This window comes from Rana temporaria, chromosome 2, assembly GCF_905171775.1.
Source record: "Rana temporaria chromosome 2, aRanTem1.1, whole genome shotgun sequence".
Lineage (NCBI taxonomy): Eukaryota > Metazoa > Chordata > Amphibia > Anura > Ranidae > Rana > Rana temporaria.
The window spans coordinates 60859840-60883122 of NC_053490.1; the positions used below are offsets into that span (position 1 = coordinate 60859840).

Genomic DNA, 23283 nt, shown 5'->3' on the forward strand with positions numbered 1-23283 from the left:
TCGTGGGTGGGGGCGTCCCTTCATAAGGTCGGCTTGGGGGCTGGTTTTGCTGGTTTGCGAAACCACTGCTTTCTGCCTCTAGCAGCCTGTCCCTGCGACTTGCTGTTGAAGCCGAAGTTTGCTTTCGCAGGAGGCCGTCGATACTGTTTGGCATTAGAGGGCCCCTGCCCAGGGGAGTACTGTCGTTTAAACGCAGGCCCCTGAAGCTTCTTTTTAGTTGGCAAAAGAGTACTTTTGCCGTTTGAAATGGTCTGAATGTATTTATCTAGGTCTTCTCCGAAGAGTCGTCCTCCATGGAAGGGGAACCCTACCAGGAGCTTCTTGCATGGGGGCTCGGCCTCCCAGCTTTTTAACCATAAGAGTCTTCTCATATGGATAAGGGATAACGATAAACGTGACGCTTGCTGGATAGAATCCTTAATCGTGTCTACCGTAAAGCATATGGCCCTAGGGACATCCGAAAACTCTTCTGCCTGCTGGGCAGGAATAAGTTTAAGCATCTGCTTAATTTGATCCGATAATGCTTGAGCAACCCCAATCGCAGCCACAGCTGGCTGCACTACTGCCCCTGCAGTAGTGAAGGAGTTCTTAAGTAGTGCTTCCAAGCGTTTATCAACCGGATCCTTGAACACCTGTATGTTTTCTACAGGGCATGTTAACGATCTGTTAACACATGAGATGGCTGCGTCCACTGCAGGAGTAGCCCATCTCTTGGAAAATTTATCTTCCATAGGATATAGGACAGAGAATCTTTTAGGTGGTAAAAAGATTTTATCTGGCTTGCTCCAGTCTTGGAACAAAACACCCTCTAGCAGAGGATGGATCGGAAACACTGCCTTGCTTTGAGGCGCCCTTAGTGAGCCCAAAGCTGAAACCGTCGACACTTGGAGATCTGGTACTGGCAAGTTAAATGCACTATGGACCAAGTCCGTTAAGGCTTGGATCCACCAGCTCTCCCCTTGGGAGACTGCTCCAGACTCCTCTGTATCCGGGTCTTCGATCCCCGAACCTACTTGGTCCTTGTCCAAGAGGTCGTCCAATTCCCCTGAGGAAAGGACCTCCTCTTCTGAGGGTCCACGCTCGGGCGACGGAGATCTAATCCGCTTACTGCCCCGCATAGCTGTGGCTATCATTTTTCCCATTCTTTTCTCCATCTCTCTTAAAGAGGTGAGTAATACCTCGTCCGTGACCATCTTAGGGTTGGACTGACCCGCGCCAGCTCCAGCCCCAGATCCCGATGGCCCCAAGGCACCCTCTGGGGAAAGCAGCGGCATAACTTTGTCTGAGACCTCAGACTCTCTGGGGGAATCCCCACCTCTTGTACCCTCTGACCCGGATGCCATGGTACAATACCGAGGTACACCTGCTAGCTTATTGGTACTTGGAACTATAAATAGTTAATTGCCCAAACACCTGTTTGGGGGATAAAAAATGCCTCCTCTCCCCTTGATGAATTTTTTTTTTTTTTTTTTTCAATTCTTTTTTCTCTTTTTTTTTTTTTTTTTTTTTCAAATCCAGGAGAGAAAAAACATTCTGTCCCCCTTAGTAGTATTGCCAAGAAAAAACTATTGAGATGGATTAAAGAACAGCCTATTTCTAGGTTTGAAAATCTTCTGAAGACTGTAATATCTTTTCTGGCCACTGTGTGTCCTCGGCGCCCCGTGCTGCCGCTCTGGTCTTTTCCTCCTCAGTTCCAATCTTAGAATGAGCTGCTGGAAAGAAAAAAGGAAGGGCCGCCCCTTCCTTAAGCAACTGACCCGCCCTTCCCCCCTCAGCTTAACGGCTCTGAGGAGGAAGAACCGATGGAGCATCGCCTGGAGGCTTGCAGATAAGCACAGCTCTCTGAACACACATACACATATACACACAGGCCCCACTCAATGCTTTTCCAACACTACACAGGGAGGTCACTTCTTATGGGGAATAATACACATAGAGCCATCCTATCATTAAGATATGTGACTAGTTTGCCAGATGCAGCGCATAACTTTAGGCATGTCCCCTGTGACCCCCCAGAAAAAACCTGCTAAGAACCAAGTTCCGCAAGTTTTCCCCTCACTTACCTGCTCCATGCCGCAGGACTTTGCCAAGCAAGAGGCCCAATCTTCCCCCATCTCCGTGGGGCTGTCTAGACCTTCAGGCCCTGGGTTCCTATGAAGGATCCACTGTCCTGGGCCCATATAGCACCCTGGCAACAGAAACATTAGGCCAACAAAGGTTTCTAAGTTCTGGGCCCAGGGTCCAGCTCTCTAAAAAGAAAAGCATTATGGGCTATACCCCAAGGGTTTGGGGTCCGGTTACTGACCACTTTAGCACTGAGGCCTTTGGACAGAACCGGTTAGCTCACCTAATCCCAAGGATGCGGAGGCAAGCTAAACCATGACCAACACCTAAGACACTGGCGTAAAAACTGAGGTACTCCTCCTATGGGAGGGGGTTATATAGGGAGGGGCATTTCCTGTTTGAGATTGCCAGTGTCCATCACCTGAAGGTACTCCATATAACCCATATAGTAATGAATGCCGCTCTGTGTCCCGTGATGTAACGATAAAGAAAATGAGTTTGGAAATTGTAGAGAAATGTTAACTAATGCATTACAATTTAATTAGACCGATTAGATTTTAGAAGACTAAAATGAATTTTAGTTGATTAAAATGTACTGGAGATTTAGGTCGACTAAATATGACTAAAACAATTGCAGAAGACTAAAATGGGACTAAAACTAAAATGCCATTTTAGTCCCAAGACTAAACCTAAATCGAAATTTGCTGCCAAAATTAACACTGGTACATACGAGGTGCGATTAAATACTGCTTCTGACATGTATGACCTCATTGGTCTGCTGCACAAGGACACCTATGGGGTGATTTATCTACAGTATTCGCCTTCTTTTAAACCGCGTTTTGTAGACATTATTTGTGATTTGCATCATTAAAGCGGAGTTCCACCCAGGAAAACAACATTTGGCCAAAAGTCCTAAAAAAAAAAAAAATGTAAAAAAAAAGTGAAAAAAAAAAAAATTATACTCACCCGAAATACCTGTTGCTATGCGGAAATCCGTAATCTGCCTCTTCGGCACCGCGGCATGTTTTCTTCTTCTCCTTCTCCTAGTGAATGGGGCGCGCTGCTTTCTGGGAACTGTGTGTGTTCTCAGAGAGCAGTCGCCCATTCACAAGCCGGCACGAGACTCACACAGGCGTAGTAGTAAAGGCTTCACTGCCTGTTTCTACTAGTGTAAATGGCGGCGCGGGACCTGCATCAGTCGTGGGATCGGCATCGGGGGGCCATCAGCGCGGGCAAGTAGGACAAGGTAAGTGTCCTTATTAAAAGTCAGCAGCTACACTGTTAGTAGCTGCTGACTTTAAAAAAAAAAAATTGCGGGTGGAATCCTGCTTTAAATGAAATAATATTTATTTTATTTACTGCAAGTACTTATATAGTGCTGTCATTTTTACGCTGAACTTTACACATATATATTGTACATTCACAATAGTCCCTGCCCTCAAGGAACGTACCATCTACGATCCCTAACTCACATTCATACATACACATATTAGGGCCAATTTAGACAGGAGCCAGTTAACCCATCAGCATGTCTTTGGAGTGTGGGAGGAAACCCATACAAGCACAGGGAGAACTTGCAAACTCCAGGTAGGTAATGCCATTGTTGGGATTTGACCCAACAACCCAAGTGCTGCTAGGCGGCAGTGCTAACCACTTGGCCACTGTGCTGCCCATATCTTGGGGTTCAATATTTGGCAGTATTGATTTAGACATACCTACTCTCTTTTCCTTACAAGGATAGTAGCGTCAAGTCCAAAATCTTTTTTTATCTTTTGTTTCTTTTCTGGCAGTTTTTTTGCACCCAGGAAATTTTAGGATATGTAGAAGCCTATTCCACTGTTAATGACAGTTAGCCCAGGTTCACACTGGGCTGCGGGAGTGAAGCCATGCGAGTTCACTCCCGCTGGCAGTCCCGATTTCGGCCGCGATTAGAGACATCTGTGCAGGTGTGTGGGCCGAAATCGTAAAAAGTAGTACAGAAACTACTTTTTTTAAATCGGTGAACCACCGCAGATGCGGCGTCGCACCGATTAGGACAGTGCCATTGCCGGCAATTTGCGGCAAATACCGCCATTTTGACATGCCAAATCGCATGTCAAAACGCACCAGTGTGAACCAGGCCTTAACATTTTTTATTTATTACTGGTACAATTACATCAGTCCCTACCCTCAATAAGCCTATAATCTAAGGTCTCCACCTCACATACATTTATACACATACTAGGGCCTTTTTAGATAGGAGCCAAAAAGGGTACCAGCATGTGTTTGGTGTATGGTAGGAACACAGCATCTCCCCGCAGGGATGTAGTCCCAAGGGAGGGGGCGAGCACGCTGACTAACCCCCAGCCAGAACGGCTCGGATGATGGGGGCAAGCTTACGGAGGAGAAAAGGGAAGTGGGAGATTCAGACAAAGAAAAAACATTTAGAAGGGAAATCGAAGGAAAAAGGTAAGTGAACCAACAATGCACTAGCTAAAAAGGAACCCTATACAACCCCTTTAAGATAAAAGGCCTTCTGTGTACAGGAGCCCCCCTTAGCCCCCCTAACACTTACCGGACTTCTGATTGGCTGAGACACTGCAGCAGCACCATTGGCTACCGTTGCTGTCAAAGTGAGTTAACCAATCAGGAGAGAGAGAGGGGCAGGACCAAACTGCAGCTCTGTGTCTGAATGGACATGCGGAGCTGCAGCTCGGCTCGAGTGCTCCCATAGCAAGCTGCTTGCTGTGGGTGCACTTGACAGGAGGGAGGGGCCAGGAGCACAGAAGAGGGACCCGAGAAGAGGAGGGATGGGACTGCTCTGTGCAAATCCACCGCACGGAGCAGGTGAGTGAGTATAACATGTTTGTTAATTATTATTTTTTTTTTAAACGAGACTTTACAATGACTTTAAAGCGGAGTTCCAATGACTTTAAAAAAGAAAAATGCATTTCTTAGGATCATAACATTGAATAATGCCACTCATTTATTTTGTTAATTTCGCAACTAGATTGAAGATTATAGATTAATAAACACCTCATATTCTGCTGTCTCGGCAGTTCCCATATTGCTTGTGGGTTTGAGAAGCCCACAAGCAGAATTTTCCGGGATTCGGTGCAGCTGAGCGACCAGTATGCCCCGGCCGTTTTCGCACATTTGCTGTATGTTCGTCTCGCAGTGTCGTAAACTTCTACGTTGTCATTACAATGGGGCGGCATCGGAAGTGCCCACCCCGTTGTGATGGCAATAAAGAAATCTTGCAATGCTGAGTGGCGAAGATCCACACTGACTCCTGGGAAATATGACACCAAGCTCTTAGGAGACAGTGCGCCACAAGAAATGACGTCATCAGCCACGTGTAGGAGAAGGAGGAAAAGGAAATTGAAAAGGCTTATTAACATGGTAAGGTGACAAAAAAAAAAAGCGAACAATGATGAAAACTATTGCCATATATGTTACAGAAGAGGAACTCCACTTTAAGTCAACTAAGCAGCATAACCGCTAGCAAACGATCATTTACGAAAATGGATCGGCAACGAAAGCTTGTGTATTCCCTTCATGGCGGGTTTCCTCTAACACCTAGACCAGCCTTTCTCAACCAGTGTGCCGCGGCACACTGGTGTGCCGTCAGAGGTTCTCAGGTGTGCCGCGGGGTCAGTGGAGAGAAGGCTGTCAGATGAGCTCTCCTGCCGAACTGTGAAAAGCTCTGTCGGCTTCAAAAATGAAAGTGAAGTGCAGAGGAGTGTGCTGTGCTCTCTGCTTCCCCCTAGAGTGCAGTACCCGGCTAAAGAGAAATCTGAAAAGGTACTGAGCTAGAAGCTACATTATTTTTTTTTAAAATGGCTTTATACATTTGTCTGTGTGTGTGTGCACATGTGACTGTCTCTGTGTGTGTGTGTGCGTGCACATGTGACTGTCTGTATGTGTGTGTGCACATGTGACTGTCTGTCTGTATGTGTGTGTGTGTGTGTGTGTGTGTGCGTGCACATGTGACTGTCTGTATGTGTGTGTGTGCACATGTGACTGTCTGTCTGTATGTGTGTGTGTGTGTGTGTGCGTGCACATGTGACTGTCTGTATGTGTGTGTGTGCACATGTGACTGTCTGTCTGTATGTGTGTGTGTGTGTGTGTGCGTGCACATGTGACTGTCTGTATGTGTGTGTGTGCACATGTGACTGTCTGTCTGTATGTGTGTGTGTGTGCACATGTGACTGTGTGTCTGTATGTGTGTGCACATGTGACTGTCTGTCTGTATGTGTGTGTGTGTGTGTGTGTGTGTGTGTGTGTGTGCGTGCACATGTGACTGTCTGTATGTGTGTGTGTGCACATGTGACTGTCTGTCTGTATGTGTGTGTGTGTGCACATGTGACTGTCTGTCTGTATGTGTGTGTGCGTGCACATGTGACTGTCTGTATGTGTGTGTGTGCACATGTGACTGTCTGTCTGTATGTATGTGTGTGTGTGTGTGTGTGCGTGCACATGTGACTGTATGTGTGTGTGTGCACATGTGACTGTCTGTCTGTATGTGTGTGTGTGCACATGTGACTGTGTGTCTGTATGTGTGTGCACATGTGACTGTGTGTCTGTATGTGTGTGCACATGTGACTGTGTGTCTGTATGTGTGTGCACATGTGACTGTCTGTCTGTATGTGTGTGTGTGCACATGTGACTGTCTGTCTGTATGTGTGTGTGTGCACATGTGACTGTCTGTCTGTATGTGTGTGTGTGCACATGTGACTGTCTGTCTGTATGTGTGTGTGTGCACATGTGACTGTCTGTCTGTATGTGTGTGTGTGCACATGTGACTGTCTGTCTGTATGTGTGTGTGTGCACATGTGACTGTCTGTCTGTATGTGTGTGCACATGTGACTGTCTGTCTGTATGTGTGTGTGTGCACATGTGACTGTCTGTCTGTATGTGTGTGCACATGTGACTGTCTGTCTGTATGTGTGTGTGTGCACATGTGACTGTCTGTCTGTATGTGTGTGCACATGTGACTGTCTGTCTGTGTGCGTGTGTGTATCAGGTTTGCCAACTTTCAGTAAATTTACAAAGAGTTTGTAAAATCCATACTTTTTGCATTTGTCCATGAATGTCAGTTACAGACATGCAGCCTACATGTCCGCAATGGACATTCAAGGACAGATGAAAAAAGTACGGATTTTACAAACTTCGTAAATTTACTGAAAGTTGGCAACCCTGGTATGTATGTATGTATGTATGTGTATGCATGTGTAAGCCTGTGTCTGTAGTCTGTATGTATGTTACTTTTAATCCTGCCCCCCCCCATTCCTGTACCATGACAATGGATTTTGTAGGGCTTGTTTGATAGCAAGGACTGCTGCTTCTCTGAAAAGCAATCCATGCACAGATCGCTTTTCAGAGGCATTTGACAGGCCGTAAAGAGGCATTATGTTGCCTCTTTACTACCTGTTTTAAGCCCGTAAATGCAGCATCACTACACCGCAACCGTGCAATGCACACAGTTGCGGGGTAGTTGCAGTGCACCCCTATTCACCCTCGGTATACCTCCAGTTGCAGCCACAGCATGTGAACACCCCAGCTGCTGCAGCTAAAGGTAGAGAAGTTGGGGGTGGTAAAAACGTCTCAACCATGTGGTTTTAACGCCCCTTTGACATGTTAACAAGCCCTTGGTTCACATCTGTGCAGCTGCATGTAGGGCAGACCATTCATTTCAATGGGCTTCTGTACCCACAAAAATGCAGGGAAACAAGTCCCCAACCTTCTTCTTTTTTTTTTAATTGCACTACAGCTAAAGCACCCGACATTTTCCAATGTGTGGGTGTACCATTAAGAATTAATGGTACCTCTAAAGAGCAGAGCATTATTCTGTGTGTCAGGAATGAGCGCGATTTTGCGCGTGTTCTGCGACACACCATAATGTGAACCAAGCCTTGGACTGGGGTGCCTCAAGACTGAAAATACTTTTTAAGGGCGCCCCGACTGGAAAAAGGTTGAGAAACACTGACCTAGACAACTAATTGTTTTGCAAGATAAATCTGTAAAAACATTCTGCAAGATGAACAATGCTATTAACATGTTTGCTGCTAATGAGTCTGTGTGACTGTCTCCCAGGAGTGTCGGCAGGCAGTACACAGGCTAAATGAGCTCTATTAGTGACAAATTATCAGATTAACTGTTTCACTAATAAGTAGAATTCAATCAGCAGCAGCATCTGACATGAGAAGTCATGTTACCACCAGTCCTGGTCAGCAATGTAAGGCAGGCCATAGATGATGCAGGTTGCAGGAAAGAAAATCTCTTGATTCCCCAACTAACACAGTTAGTGTTGATGGGGAAATCCCTTGTGCAGAGCTATTGTATTTACTCGGCGCAGGGGGCCGTCCAGGCCAGGAGAACACAGCGACAATTGCTAGTAGCTTTAGAAGCTGGCAATAGTTGCATGCTAGAAATCTGACATGCTGGTTGTACCCGAGTGGATCGGCGGATCTACTTGGGTACAATCAGCCTGCCCATACATAGTTACATAGTTAGTCAGGTTGAAAAAAGACACAAGTCCATCCAGTTCAACCACAAAAAACAAAATAAAAAAACACAGTAAAATCCTATACACCCAACTTCATACCCACAGTTGATCCAGAGGAAGGCAAAAAACCCCAGCGGAGCATGATCCAATTTGCTACAGCAGGGGAAAAAATTCCTTCCTGATCCCCCGAGAGGCAATCGGATTTACCCTGGATCAACTTTACCTACAAATCTTAGTACTCAGTTATATTCTGTACATTTAGGAAAGAATCCAGACCTTTCTTAAAGCAATCTACTGATCTGGCCAGAACCACCTCTGGAGGGAGTCTGTTCCACATTTTCACAGCTCTTACTGTGAAAAAACCTTTCCGTATTTGGAGGTGAAATCTCTTTTCCTCTAGACGTAAAGAGTGCCCCCTTGTCCTCAGTGATGACCGTAAAGTGAATAACTCAACACCAAGTTCACTGTATGGACCCCTTATATATTTGTACATGTTGATCATATCCCCCCTTATTCTCCTCTTCTCAAGAGTGAATAAATCTAGTTCCTCTAATCTTTCCTCATAGCTGAGCTCCTCCATGCCTCTTATCAGTTTGGTTGCTCGTCTCTGCACTTTCTCCAGTTCTCCTATATCCTTTTTGAGAACTGGTGCCCAAAACTGAACTGCATATTCCAGATGAGGTCTTACTAATGATTTGTACAGGGGCAAAATTATATCTCTGTCTCTGGAGTCCATACCTCTCTTAATACAAGAAAGGACTTTGCTCGCTTTGGAAACCACAGCTTGGCATTGCATGCCATTATTGAGCTTATGATCAACTAAAACCCCCAGATCTTTCTCCACTACAGACCCCCCCAGTTGTACTCCCCCCTAGTATGTATGATGCATGCATATTCTTAGCCCCCAAGTGCATAACTTTACATTTATCTACATTAAACCTCATCTGCCACTTAGTCGCCCAATCAGACAGAGCATTGAGGTCGGCTTGTAAATTGGAGACATCCTGCAAGGACGTTATTCCACTGCATAGCTTGGTGTCATCTGCAAAGACAGAAATGTTACTTTTGATCTCAGACCCAATATCATTTATAAATATATTGAAAAGCAAGGGTCCCAGCACTGAACCTTGGGGTACACCACTGATAACATTGGACCATTCAGAGTAAGAATCATTAACCACGACTCTCTGAATTCTGGCTTTCAGCCAGTTTTCTATCCATTTACAAACTGATATATCCAATCCTGTAGACCTTACCTTACACATGAGCCGTGTGTGCGGAACTGTATCGAACGCTTTTGTAAAATCCAAATATATCACGTCCACAGCCACGCCTCTGTCCAGGGTTTTACTTACCTCTTCATAAAAGGAAATCAGGTTTGTCTGACAACTTCTGTCTTTCATGAATCCATGTTGTCTGCTGCTTAAATAGTTTTTTTCCAGCAAGAACTCATCCATGTGGTCTTTTATTAAACGTTCTAGTATCTTCCCAACTATAGAAGTTAGACTAACAGGTCTATAGTTACTTGGTAAAGACTTTGTTCCCTTTTTAAATATGGGCACCACATTGGCCCTGCGCCAATCCAGTGGTACTATTCCTGTCTTTAATGAGTCCCTAAATATTAGATACAGTGGCTTTGAAATGATGGAATCTGGCCAGTCCCTGCTGAACTGGCAGAGATTTGAACCATCTATGGCCAACTTATGGTGCACACAATGGAAACAATCAGCAGTGCACCTAAAGGCTAATGTCACTGGTACAAGGTGGGGTTGATTTACTAAAGGCAAATGGACTGAGTACTCTGCAAGTGCAGCTGTTTCAGAGCTTGGTAAATGAGGGGGGGGCTCTGCTGACTTCCATCATCCAATAATGTAAGCACAAAAATGCTTTTTTTTTACGTCTCTTGCATGTGATTGGGTATTTTTTGTTAAAGTGGTAAAAGATAAAAAAAACTTCTGTGTGCAGCTCCCCCCTCAGCTCCAACTCAATCCAACGATGTTGCACAAGAGCCACGAAGTCCGGGTACTCTCCCCTTTCATTGGCTGAGAGCACACCCGCTGCTGTCAAAGTCAGTGAGTCAATGAAAGAATGTACACACAGAGCAATGGCTCGGGTGCCCCCATAGCAAGTTGGTTTCTGTGGGTGCACTCGGTAGGAGGGAGGGGCCAGGAGTGCCGATGAGGGACCCGAGAAGAGGAGGATCCTAGCTGCTATGTGCAAATCCACTGCACAGAGGAGGTAAGTAGAACATTTTTTATTTTATTTTTGTAAAAATAACAAACAACAAGACTTTAATATCACATGAAGCTTTACCTTATTTCAGGGTTTGACAAATTTGCTTGGAATCTAGGAGCCAGCTAAAAAAGTTAGGAGCCAGAAAACGCACCCCGTCTTGACGGTGAACACATACGTGAGCAGCGCCCGCATATGTAAACGGTGTTCAAACCACACATGTGAGGTATCGCCGCGATTGGTAGAGCGAGAGTAATAATTCTAGCCCTAGACCTCCTCTGTGACTCAAAACATGCAACCTGTAGATTTTTTTTAAACGTCGCCTATAAAGATTTTAAAGGGTAAAAGTTTGTCGGCATTCCACGAGTGGACGCAATTTTGGAGCGTGACATGTTGGGTATGAATTTACTCAGCGTAACATTATCTTTCATAATATTAAAAAAAAAAAAAAAAAAATGGGGATAACTTTACTGTTTTATTTTTTAATTAAAAAAAGTGTAATTTTTTCCCAAAAAAGTGCGCTTGTAAGACCACTGCGCAAATACGGCGTGACAGAAAGTATTGCAACGATCGCCATTTTATTCTCTAGGGTGTTAGGATAAAAAATATATATAATGTTTGGGGGTTCTAAAAAGAGGGAAGAAGATGGCAGTGAAAATAGTGAAAAATGACATTAGAATTGCTGTTTAACTTGTAATGCTTAACTTGTAATACCAACGGCCACCACCAGATGGCGCCAGCTCACACAAGGAAGAGCTGGGGACTTCACAAGGCCGCAAAGCCGTGGCCTCAATTACCGAACATCACAGGCCCCCCGCGATCGAGCGGCAGGGGCCTAGTCCGCCGCGATCCTGGGAAAAAGGTGCTCCGCGGACTAGGCAGAAGCCTCACCCCGCAGCGATCCTGGGAAGATGCCGCTCGTGGCCTTTTTCCAGGATCACGGCAAGCTGCGGGCAGGATGTTTTATGCGAGGCTTCGGCCTAATCCGCGGAGCGCCAGTCCTATGGAACAAAATGTTTTGGGTTTTTTTGCCCACCTTCCAAGCCAAGTCGCCAGGACGCTATTTCTAGTCGCCATGGCGACCCGACAACCGGGATTTCTCAAGCCCTGCCTTATTTACCAAGCTCTGGAATAATTTCACTTGCTATAAAGCAAACATTTCTATATAAGGAATGGTTCAAACAAATATGAAATTCAAAAAAGGCCACAAGAGATTTTGGAAATTCTCTTAATTGAACAGTCATAGCCTTCACAACATCACGTCAACTGCTTACAAACTTCATTATAAAAACTAGCCATAAACCCAACAAAGCATTGCAGAAAGTAATTACGCCCTCCAGGAACCCAACGCTAACTTGTCATCCATGCTGTGGGTCCCACCATTCTAGTGCACTTTGCAGAAATGACGACAGAACTGGCCACACAACGCTAGTCAATAAAATTCAGGCGATTAAGTTCAACGTTTGTTTTATGGGAATGTGTTGGCTATGTATTTTAATAGTGATAAGCAAGTTAGTTTGAAAACCAGTAAAACGCCAAATTGTAAATTATTTCATTCTCTGAATATATGCACGAGGACTGCTCATGCCGTTTCTTAGAATAGCGAGTACCGTGACCAGCGTCTCCCACATGCATGCGCTGGAGTGACGTCACCGACTCCGGACAGTCACAGAGCCAGAGTCCACAAACCTGGAAGGAAGAGGGGCGAAGATGGATGCGGCCTGCAGCGGGAACAGCTTTTTTTTGCAGGTTAGGCAGGATAGGTAGAAGAGGTTGGAGGGAACATTTTTAGGAAAAGTTAGACTTCATCTTTTCTTCCATGTTAAAGCTAAACTACAGATTCTTGCCCATTTTGGGGGGGGGGGGAGTTTAAATTTTTCAAATAAATGCCTTACTTTTTAATTTATTCCCATTTTTCCTTAGGTTTGTGAGGTCATCATCATTTTTTGTAAAGTGTATTGTGCTGGGGCTTCAGGAGTAGGGCTTAGCAGGATGTTAAGAAGTTACATTTGAAGGCATACGTTACGTAGAAGTGCAGTGAAGATAGTATTTTTAAAGCTGATCAATGGCTGGGGGCAGGTGGTGACCGGGTGCTGTTGTACCCACCCACAGTAAGCATGCCACTCCCTCTGTCACTATGCAGTAGAAGAAACACAAACGGGAGCCATAGTGATGCCAAAATTCACAAAGCAAAAGCGGCCCTAATACAGTGCCTTGCGAAAGTATTCGGCCCCCTTGAACTTTGCGACCTTTTGCCACATTTCAGGCTTCAAACATAAAGATATAAAACTGTAACTGTAACTGTTTTTTTGAAGAATCAACAAGTGGGACACAATCATGAAGTGGAACGAAATGTATTGGATATTTCAAACTTTAACAAATAAACTGAAAAATTGGGCGTGCAAAATTATTCAGCCCCTTTACTTTCAGTGCAGCAAACTCTCTCCAGAAGTTCAGTGAGGATCTCTGAATGATCCAATGTTGACCTAAATGACTAATGATGATAACTAGAATCCACCTGTGTGTAATCAAGTCTCCGTATAAATTCACCTGCACTGTGATAGTCTCAGAGGTCCGTTTAAAGCGCAGAGAGCATCATGAAGAACAAGGAACACACCAGGCAGGTCCGAGGTACTGTTGGAGAAGTTTAAAGCCGGATTTGGATACAAAACAATTTCCCAAGCTTTAAACATCCCAAGGAGCACTGTGCAAGCGATAATATTGAAATGGAAGGAGTATCAGACCACTGCAAATCTACGAAGACCTGGCCGTCCCTCTAAACTTTCAGCCGATACAAGGAGAAGACTGATCAGAGATGCAGCCAAGAGGCCCATGATCACTCTGGATGAACTGCAGAGATCTACAGCTGAGGTGGGAGACTGTCCATAGGACAACAATCAGTCGTATACTGCACAAATCTGGCCTTTATGGAAGAGTGGCAAGAAGAAAGCCATTTCTTAAAGATATCCATAAAAAGTGTCATTTAAAGTTTGCCACAAGCCACCTGGGAGACACACCAAACATGTGGAAGAAGGTGCTCTGGTCAGATGAAACCAAAATCAAACTTTTTGGCAACAATGCAAAACGTTATGTTTGGGGTAAAAGCAACACAGCTCATCACCCTGAACACACCATCCCCACTGTGAAACATGGTGGTGGCAGCATCATGGTTTGGGCCTGCTTTTCTTCAGCAGGTACAGGGAAGATGGGTAAAATTGATGGAAAGATGGATGGAGCCAAATACAGGACCATTTTGGAAGAAAACCTGATGGAGTCTGCAAAAGACCTGAGACTGGGACAGAGATTTGTCTTCCAACAAGACAATGATCCAAAACATAAAGCAAAATCTACAATGGAATGGTTCACAAATAAACATATCCAGGTGTTAGAATGGCCAAGTCAAAGTCCAGACCTGAATCCAATCGAGAATCTGTGGAAAGAACTGAAAACTGCTGTTCACAAACGCTCTCCATCCAACCTCACTGAGCTCGAGCCGTTTTGCAAGGAGGAATGGGCAAAAATTTCAGTCTCTCGATGTGCAAAACTGATAGAGACATACCCCAAGCGTCTTACAGCTGTAATCGCAGCAAAAGGTGGCGCTACAAAGTATTAGCTTAAGTGGGCTAAATAATTTTGCACGTTCAAGTTTTCCGTTTTTTATTTGTTAAAAAAGTTTGAAATATCCAATAAATTTCGTTCCACTTCATGATTGTGTCCCACTTGTTGTTGATTCTTCAAAAAAAATTACAGTTTTATATCTTTATATTTGAAGCCTGAAATGTGGCAAAAGGTCGCAAAGTTCAAGGGGGCCGAATACTTTTGCAAGGCACTGTAAATGAGGGACAAGTTCGGAAGCTCAGAATGAGAAAAATGGATTTTGAAAAATAAAATTGTTTTCTGGAACAGTTAAAGTGGCTGAAGGTAAAAAACCCTCAGCATGCAGCTACCCACTCAGCTTTCCCTTATACTTGCCTAAGAATGAACTTGCTCAATCACAGCCAGTGAGGAAGGAGCGGCGGCAGGGCTGAGCCGAGCTACGCTCTCTGTGTCTTATGGACTCGGGAACAAGCAAGCAGAGGGCCTCTATAGCAAGTGGCTTGCTATGGGGGCACTTGGTGGGGGGGGGGGGGTAGGGGGGAGTCAGAGTGCTGGGGGGGCCCGAGACGAGGAAGATTGGGGCTCCTCTGTGCAAAATCACTGCACAGAGCTGGTAAGTACAATATGTTTGTTATTTAAAAAATCCGTCAAGCTAATTGCTCGCTAATAATAATAATATGTGCTTCCTGGAGTTCCGCTTTAAGAGATTCAACAGGAAGTTGGGTACATGTATAGGTAAACTAGAAATGCTCATTTAAGAATTCAGTCTGCTCTGTGGAACACTGAAAATGAAGATTTAACAGCCCCATACAATATATACGATATAAATATATCCAGGCTTTGGATTAGCTTCGTTTTAAACCAGGTCACAATGAGCCTCCAGCCATCAACTTCCATAGATTTTCTGTCATAGTTTAGCATAAGCTGCACCAATCCACATTGGTGAATCCTCGGTAACAATGCCGCTTTCTTAAGTTTCACGGATTCCCACACACATCTGTTCTGTCATAGGAAAATCCCCACTGCTGTCATTTGGGAAGCTGTGCTTTGCTGGCTTTAAAAGGACTGAGAACAGAAGATAATTCCTGATCACATTGTACTCCACTTTGTTTTTACTCGCAAAGCTTTAAAATAGAACGTGGTTTAAATAAATCATATGGTGCCATTTTCTGGCTGTGTGGACAGTTAAGCATTGGTTGGAAGGCTTGAATTTGGGAATGGTTGGATTGGACCAACTGAGGCCAATTAAACAATGCATAATACAGCATCTTAAATAGGAATACATTTTTCTAAAATTCTTAAAAAAAATAGGATTTTTTGTACTCACCGTAAAATCCTTTTCTCTGACGTCCATGGACGGACACAGCTCCTTAAGTCTTGACAAGTGGGTTATGTTCCCTGTTTACAGGAGAGGACTAGGCAGAAACATGTTAAATGGTTAAATACATGTTACATTAACAGAGTTGAACAGCCCCGCCCAGGGGGCGGTCCCTCCAGACATAACCCTCCTCACTGCAGCTTGCAGCCTCAGTTCGTAACAAGCAGTACAAACCTAAAAAGGAGGGGTGGGAGCTGTGTCCGTCCATGGACGTCAGAGAAAAGGATTTTACGGCGAGTACAAAAAATCCTATTTTCTCTTATCGTCCATGGACGGACACAGCTCCTTAAGTCTTGACAAGTGGGACGTCCCCAAGCAGTGTCAAAAAACGAGGGGTGGGAAATATATCAGTAAAACCAATTTTAACTTCACCCCAAAACAAGCAGAGCTCCTCAAATGGAGGAGATGCAACTTCAAACGGCCGCCTGCAAACACTAGCGGGCGAAAAAAAGCATCAGAAGATGCACTCACAGCAACCATGTAAATTCTGGAAAGGCTGTGAACGGACGACCAAGTCGCCGCCTCGCACACCTGAGACCGACGCATGTTGTCGGACCGGAAAAGGGGGGCCCGCCCCTTAAGAACACAGGCCTGTATGACAGCCTACCTGATCCACCGAGAAATGGTGGGCAACGAGATTGTCAGTCCCCTTTTGTGGACCAGACACCGACACTAAAGAGTCAGATCTTCCGAAACTGAGCAGTAGCAGGCTAGTATACCCGCAAAGTGCGTACCCCGCCTAAAGTATGAAAGGCAACCTCCGTAGGATGCGGCGGCCGAGGACAGAAAGATGTGAGAAACAATGTCCTTATTCTGGCGAAAAAGCCGAAACCACCTTCGGAAGAAGGGTAGGTCGCGGACGCACCACCACCTAAGGCTATGAAGGATCAAACATGGCGGCTTGCAAGACAAGAGCGCCAACTCAGAAACCCCTCTGTAACAGAGGTAAAAGCCACTTAAAGGGGCCACTTCTGAGGTAGTGTCAAGAGAAAATCTCTCTGATGTTTCCAAAAGGAAGATTCCCGAAGAACCGAGAGCGCCAGAGTCAAAACTCATGCGGGAAAAGATGGGCCAAGGGGGGGTAAGGTATAGGATAAGCCCCCTCCACAAAAAAAGGTACCCACCAGGGAACGGCCGCAGAAAGGCCACTGAAAGAACACAGCCAAGGCTGAAATCTGCCCCCAAACGGTGCTCTAAGCTAATTTTTTGATCCACCGAGCTGTAAAAACAGCAGGCCGATGGACCCCGAGTACGTCCGTGGACGTCACTCCATCTCTTTGCACCCAGAGATGTAGGTCCGCCAGACACGACGGTAGGTTCACCGGAATAAGACTACCGTGCCCTCAGCATTGTTGAGGTGACCGGGTCGGACAGACCCCGGTCCCTTAAAGTCTGGCTTCCAATAGCCCTGTTGAGCAAGTCAGTGACTGTACAACAGGAGGAAGTATGGGACCTCGAGACAGGAGGACCTCCTGCCCTGGCTACCGCCAGGGTACCTCCGCTACCAGGCGGCCGAAATCGGCGCACCCAGGATCTGAAGCTATTAAAGTCGTCGGGATTCCTCAGCCTCCACTCTGTGGGGAAGCCACTACAATGGGGGAAAGGCATAAAAGTCGCCGAGACAGACCCCACAGGGCCACCAGCGCAACTTGCACGTCTGTACCAGATCGCTAGATCTGGCCACTAACCTTGATACCCCTGTGGCTGAGACGAGTGGCTAGGAGATCCATGCCCTGCGAGGCTCACCTCCTGCCGGGGAGTTGACTCCATGTACCAAGACCAGTTGTCCTGATTCAACATCAGGCGACTCCAGTAGCCCGCCTGCCGGCATACCTGATGGTAGCCCGAAGCCACCGGCGTGGCGTTGTTAGGTTGAATCAAGATCGGACGACCTTGCAACCCCCTTGACCATGAGGAGAGGCATAGCCTCTCATAGTACCGCCCATAGTACTAGGGCAAGTAACGGTAGACAAGGTCTACGGCACCTGGTATTTCCAGGCGGACTCCCACCCAGGTGCTAACCAGGCCCGAGCTTGGGCAGTTACCGAGATTGGGCGCATATAGGCCTGTGTGGTCGTAGGTCCACTCACGTCCAGCTACTCTGGGCCGACCGGACCCCCCAGACGCCCTCACAACCCTAGAGGTTGGCGTCCATTGTAATCTCCACAGAAGGGAAGAAACCACCTCCCAGACCGAAAAGTCAGGGATCCCAGCCACCAATTCAGAGAGACACTGACTAGGTGGCGTACCTGAATCTGATGATTCAGAGACCAGAGATTCGACAGCATTTCCCTCTGGAAAAAAACACGAGTGTGGCAACTAGGCATACTCTACCGCCTCGGAGGAGGCTATCCACAGACCTAGAATTTGCTTGCAAATTGAGAGACCAATTGCGTGATGTCAATAATCACCACCGACTGAAGAGTCTGCAAGTTCTCCAGGGAGAAAAAAGACCTTTGCCACCGAGGAGTCCGGAAGTCGTAGGCACTCCAAACTGAGTCGGAACCAGGGCCGACTCCAAATGTTGTACACCCACCCGAATTCACGGAGGGTCCGAAAAGCCACAGACACAACCTCTGAGTCAGGAAGTCGTCTAAGTAGCCACGACAGCAAAGCCTCGCTGTCCCAACAAGGATAGGATAAGTGCAAAACTCCTTGGTGAAAATCATTGGTGGCGCCCAACGTGGGGCACGAACCCACGACCCTGAGATTAAGAGTCTCATGCTCTACCGACTGAGCTAGCCGGGCTGCTGGCACCAGTTCAAAAGGAAGGCCCACAACTGACCGTGGGCATCTCCATCGCGAGGCACAGAAAAACTCTATGACTTGCGCAAAGTTGAACAAGCATGTATGCGTCCTTATGTCCAAGGACGCCAGAAAGTCCCCCGGATGGAGCGCAGCTAAAAGCTATATAGGTAGCAGCCCCATGGTGGGTCGTACCTATGACCTTTTGCACCGAAGTGCAAGTGGCTACCCTACTGAACGAATGGATTCCAAGCGGACCTACCCATCATTCACAAAGACCTTTAGGTCCTTGAAGCCCAAAATCGGATGGATCATGCCCATCCTTGGGACCGAGATAGAGTCCCTCAAACCACTAGTCCTGCGGAAAAGATAAAATCACACCGCAGCTTAGCAAGTCCCATACTGCTCAAAGGCAGACCGAGCCGGGAGAGGGAGACACGAGGGAAGAAAACTGTTCGGTGGATCGGAAGGGACCCTATCTAGTACCCCGAAGATACCACCTCACAGACCCACTGTCGGAGGGCAGGGAGGTTCACCGAGCTGTTAACAGCAAAGGCGACCCCCCACTTAAGAGACGGGCAGGGGAAGCTACATACATTGGCGGGTTCGGGTGCCGGCGCAATTGGCTTACGCACCCAGGGACGGATCAGCCCCCCAGCTGAGCCCTTGTCGGCCCAGGAGGTTCGCCCACGGCCCCTGACTGACGGAAAAAGACCGCTTTGGAAAAAGAAGGACCCGGCCCACGGCGGGGCCCCTTCCCCCTGGAAGCCTGAGGGAGGAGAGCACTCTTCCCTCCAGTGACATCCTTGATAATGTCAACCAGCAAGGACCCAAAGGTCTCCCACCCAAAAAGGGTAAATCAGTCAGGGCGTATGTTAGAGACCTGGCCAGCAGACCAGCATTCCAACCAGAGAAGGCGCCATCTCAGAAACCAAAGCCCTGGATATCAAGGGCGCGGCATCCAGTGAAACATCACAGACATATACAGGGCCCTGGACCTGCAGGTCCGTTAGCCTAACAACTTCGGGAGAGAGTAAAGTACTCATTGCATTGTCCGGGAATCGAACCCGGGCCTCCCGCGTGGCAGGCGAGAATTCTACCACTGAACCACCAATGCATTTATCCACTGTATGGTTCAAAATGCTCATTCAGTGAGCGACTGGGATCCAGAGTAGTGGCCACAATAGGCCGCAAGACAGACCCCAGCATGATAGACATGGAACGGGTCAGAACTTCGGATCTTCTCAGTCAAATTCATACAAGCGGGGGTGTCCCGCAATAGGGGGGGGGTGGTCACCTATACATGACGCCCGGAGGGTCCACCACCGGAGGAGAAGCCCACTCTCTTAAAAGGCTCCCCTCAAGGGGCACCGAGCCGCCAGGCGGTGAGGGACTACAAAAGCCCTCAGTGACTTTTCTCATTCCGCGTTTTTTTAAAAATTAGCAAGAAAGGGCACAGAAGGAAAACCTACACAGAGCGGTCTGATTTGTGTGATCCCAAAAAAGACCGAGCCCTCAGCGGAAACCCAGCTGCACTATCCAGCTACAGGGAGTCCCGTACAGCAGTGAGAAGCGCACCTCTAAGTGCCTTATCCTGCACCCCCAGGTATCTGGTCCATGGCTCCATCTGTGACAGAGCATTCCCCAGGGGATAAGAGGGGGGGGGGAGGAGGGCACTCCTTTGACCCCTGCCCGTCCACAGTCCCCCACCCTGGCACCAAGGTGTCCAGGACAAACAGTAAAAAAACATCTGTGGGATCCCAGGTGGGGAAGGACCAGATACTGACTCCAATAGAGCAACCCATACACATAGTGTGTATGTATAAATTGCCATTGATTTACAGAAGCTCCAACGCCCTATGCAGGGCAACTCACCCTTCGCTGCGCTGGTCGGGGGTATACCAGGGGACTCACCGAGGAGGAGACTGCCCAGCGCGCCATCCGCCCACAGCACACGGCGTGTGGGGAGGAAAAAATACTGTGAGGAGACTGCGGCATCCGAGGGACCTGTGTGTACCGTAGGATTCAGCACTAGGGGTCAGCCAAGATGGCCGCCGAACGTCCTCGGAGCGCGGCTACGGCAAAATGGCCGCCAATGGGAGTTTTCAATGCAATTGAAAACCACCCCAAAAATGGCGCCAGAGCCGGCCGAATGGCGGCAAAACGCAGCATTTAAACAGCAAAAGCCTCTAAGGCTTTTAAAAGTGTAAAAAATTAAAAAATACACACAGAAACCTCACAGAAAAACTCAGGCCAGACACAGTCCCCTCAGGGAGCCCCCCCCCCCCCCCCCCCCGACAGCGGCAAATGTTTGCAATGCAGCAGAGGGAAAGGAGCAGGGGAGGGAGGAGAAAAGGCCCCCCAAACCCCGGGAATGCCCAGCCGTACCAACCCACCTAAGCGGGAGGGACTGTACTTACCTCAGAGCGAGCATTCGCTGACGCATTCCTGACAGAACTACAACCGCAATGGAGGTAGCTGTCGGCCCGGTCCACTGTGAGTGAGACAACACCACAGCCCAGTCATATGTGGACCTCGGAGCAAAGCTCACCGGCCACCTCAGGAGTCATGAGGTATGGCGTGGCAGACCAAGCCTCTTTGCAAAGGTGTGTCCACGCATGCTGGTCGGACTGAGAAGACTACAAGGATCTATAATATCCAGCCTGTCTCTCAGCCGACAGTTGAAAGAAGATTCTTTAAGAAAAAATTAAAAGAAAAGAAAATAAAAGAAAATTTCTCCTCAAGGCGCTGGGCCCAAAGGGAGCCATACGTCCATCTCCTTTGCTAGGCAGAACAAAACTGAGGCTGCAAGCTGCAGTGAGGAGGGTTATGTCTGGAGGGACCGCCTCCTGGGCGGGGCTGTTCAACTCTGTTAATGTAACATGTATTTAACCATTTAACATGTTTCTGCCTAGTCCTCTCCTGTAAACAGGGAACATAACCCACTTGTCAAGACTTAAGGAGCTGTGTCCGTCCATGGACGATAAGAGAAAAAATTGTTTTGATCATCGGTATACAATTTTTACCTAACATATATCTAATACAGGGTACATTATCAAATCAGTATAAGAGAGTGTAATAATACACTCAAACAAATAGTGAACAAACAAAAGGTGAATGAACACCAATAAATGAACACAACATTACAATAGAGTCCAATCAGGTCTGTGAGCTTTTGGACTAAAATGTGAGAGAATGCAAGTCCATATAGCAAAAAATAAAGAAAAATTCTTGCCATTCAGGCGACACCACACAAAAGGGATCACAAGTTGCCTGTAGTCACTCTAAATCTTCAAAAGAGGTATGTACAAGGTACCCTTACCGGATAGGATGGACACGCGTGTAATACGACAGTGAGTCATTGTAACGGAATGACCCGTGACAACCAGAGACTTTGGAAGGATGAGGGGTACTCCTGTGCCAGCGTCACGAATGACTCTTGGGTCTATGGTCACCCTGTGCCCCTTTTGGGCATAGGGTGACTGAGAAATATTAATTATAAATTACATGAGATGGGACATTACTGTTAATTCATGTATTGCAGGCGATCTGGACATATTACAGTTTGATTTCATGCTGACCCACAACCGGTCAATAAGAGTGTCTACTTCAATGCTTAACATAGGCTGTTGAGATGCTAAGTCTGCTATTATGGGATGTTAAAGTATCTTGCTGTAATTACATTCTGTGTCCATTGTACTAATTAAGTCTGGAAGGTCAGATGTCTCCTTTCAGGGGTAGGGAATTAGCATGTCAATTATGTTTAGTAAAGGAATGTGTTTGTGTGAAAAGTCTATTGATGATACTATGTGATGGGAATAGCAGGTGAGAGTCTGACTTCTCAGCTGTAGTAATTAGGTCATGTTAAATAGGTGCCAAAACGTCTTACATAGAAATGTGTATTATGCAGGTGAATCAGGAGTCCAGATGTCTGGGGAATAATTAACTCAATTGAATGTCATTGTCTAAGAGAAGGTGTATTGAAGCCCCCCCATTGTGTGATGTGTGGGTGGAGAGTTTCATTGTCCCTGTAATTAACTGTAACTGCATAAAAAGCTGAGAGTGTACCAAAAGATCGTTCATACATTTTGAAACCAGAGCTAGAGCTTGTGTCTCGGTTATTCTGGGAAATGAGATGGATCGTGTCTGTTGAATGGTTGGAGTTTCAGATAAGTTGTCGTGGTTGATGGAATGGGAACATCGTAAACGGTGGTGACCGTTACAGTCATATAAGCTTATAATCCTGGACAATCTGGATAGATGCTGGATGAATCCTTATAGGCATAGATGATCTGAATCCGTGCTCTGAAGGAAAGATGGTCCGGTGGATCCAGATGTCAGGTCCCCATTACTCTATTGACGAACACCACAGAGGCAGCTGGATCGGGGTTGTTATACACCTGGGTGACTCCTCGTAGGCTCCAATGGAAAGAATATGCCCCAGTTGAAGACCCTTAGTGTCGAAACGCGTTTGGCGAGCATTTTCACTTGCCTTTTAACTTGTTCTTATATTCGTGATCACTTTTATTTTGCTGTCATTTATGCATGACACTTTTTTTTAAAAAACCTACGTGGTTGACCTGCACCATTTGGAGCATCTCTTTTTTTTTTTTTATTCTTTCCGCTGGATCCTACGAGGAGTCACACAGGTGTATAACAACCCCGATCCAGCTGCCTCTGGTGTTCGTTCACTAGAGTAGTGGAGACCTGACATCTGGATCCACTGGATCATCTTAAAAAAATGTGCAATACAATGGCTTGGTATTTTGGACAGCTATTT

At 46.6% G+C, this 23283-nt stretch overlaps 1 protein-coding gene and 2 non-coding genes across 3 annotated transcripts in view; all 3 read right to left on the bottom strand.

Moving 5' to 3' along the window:
- The window catches only part of CWF19L2 (CWF19 like cell cycle control factor 2), a 239923-nt gene that overhangs the window by 157663 nt on the left and 58977 nt on the right, over positions 1 to 23283 (bottom strand). The gene's annotated exons all lie outside the window — the stretch shown is intronic.
- Positions 18434 to 18506, bottom strand: TRNAK-CUU. The gene has a single exon. It is a non-coding gene; the product is annotated as a tRNA-Lys (tRNA).
- Positions 19550 to 19620, bottom strand: TRNAG-GCC. Its single transcript has one exon. It is a non-coding gene; the product is annotated as a tRNA-Gly (tRNA).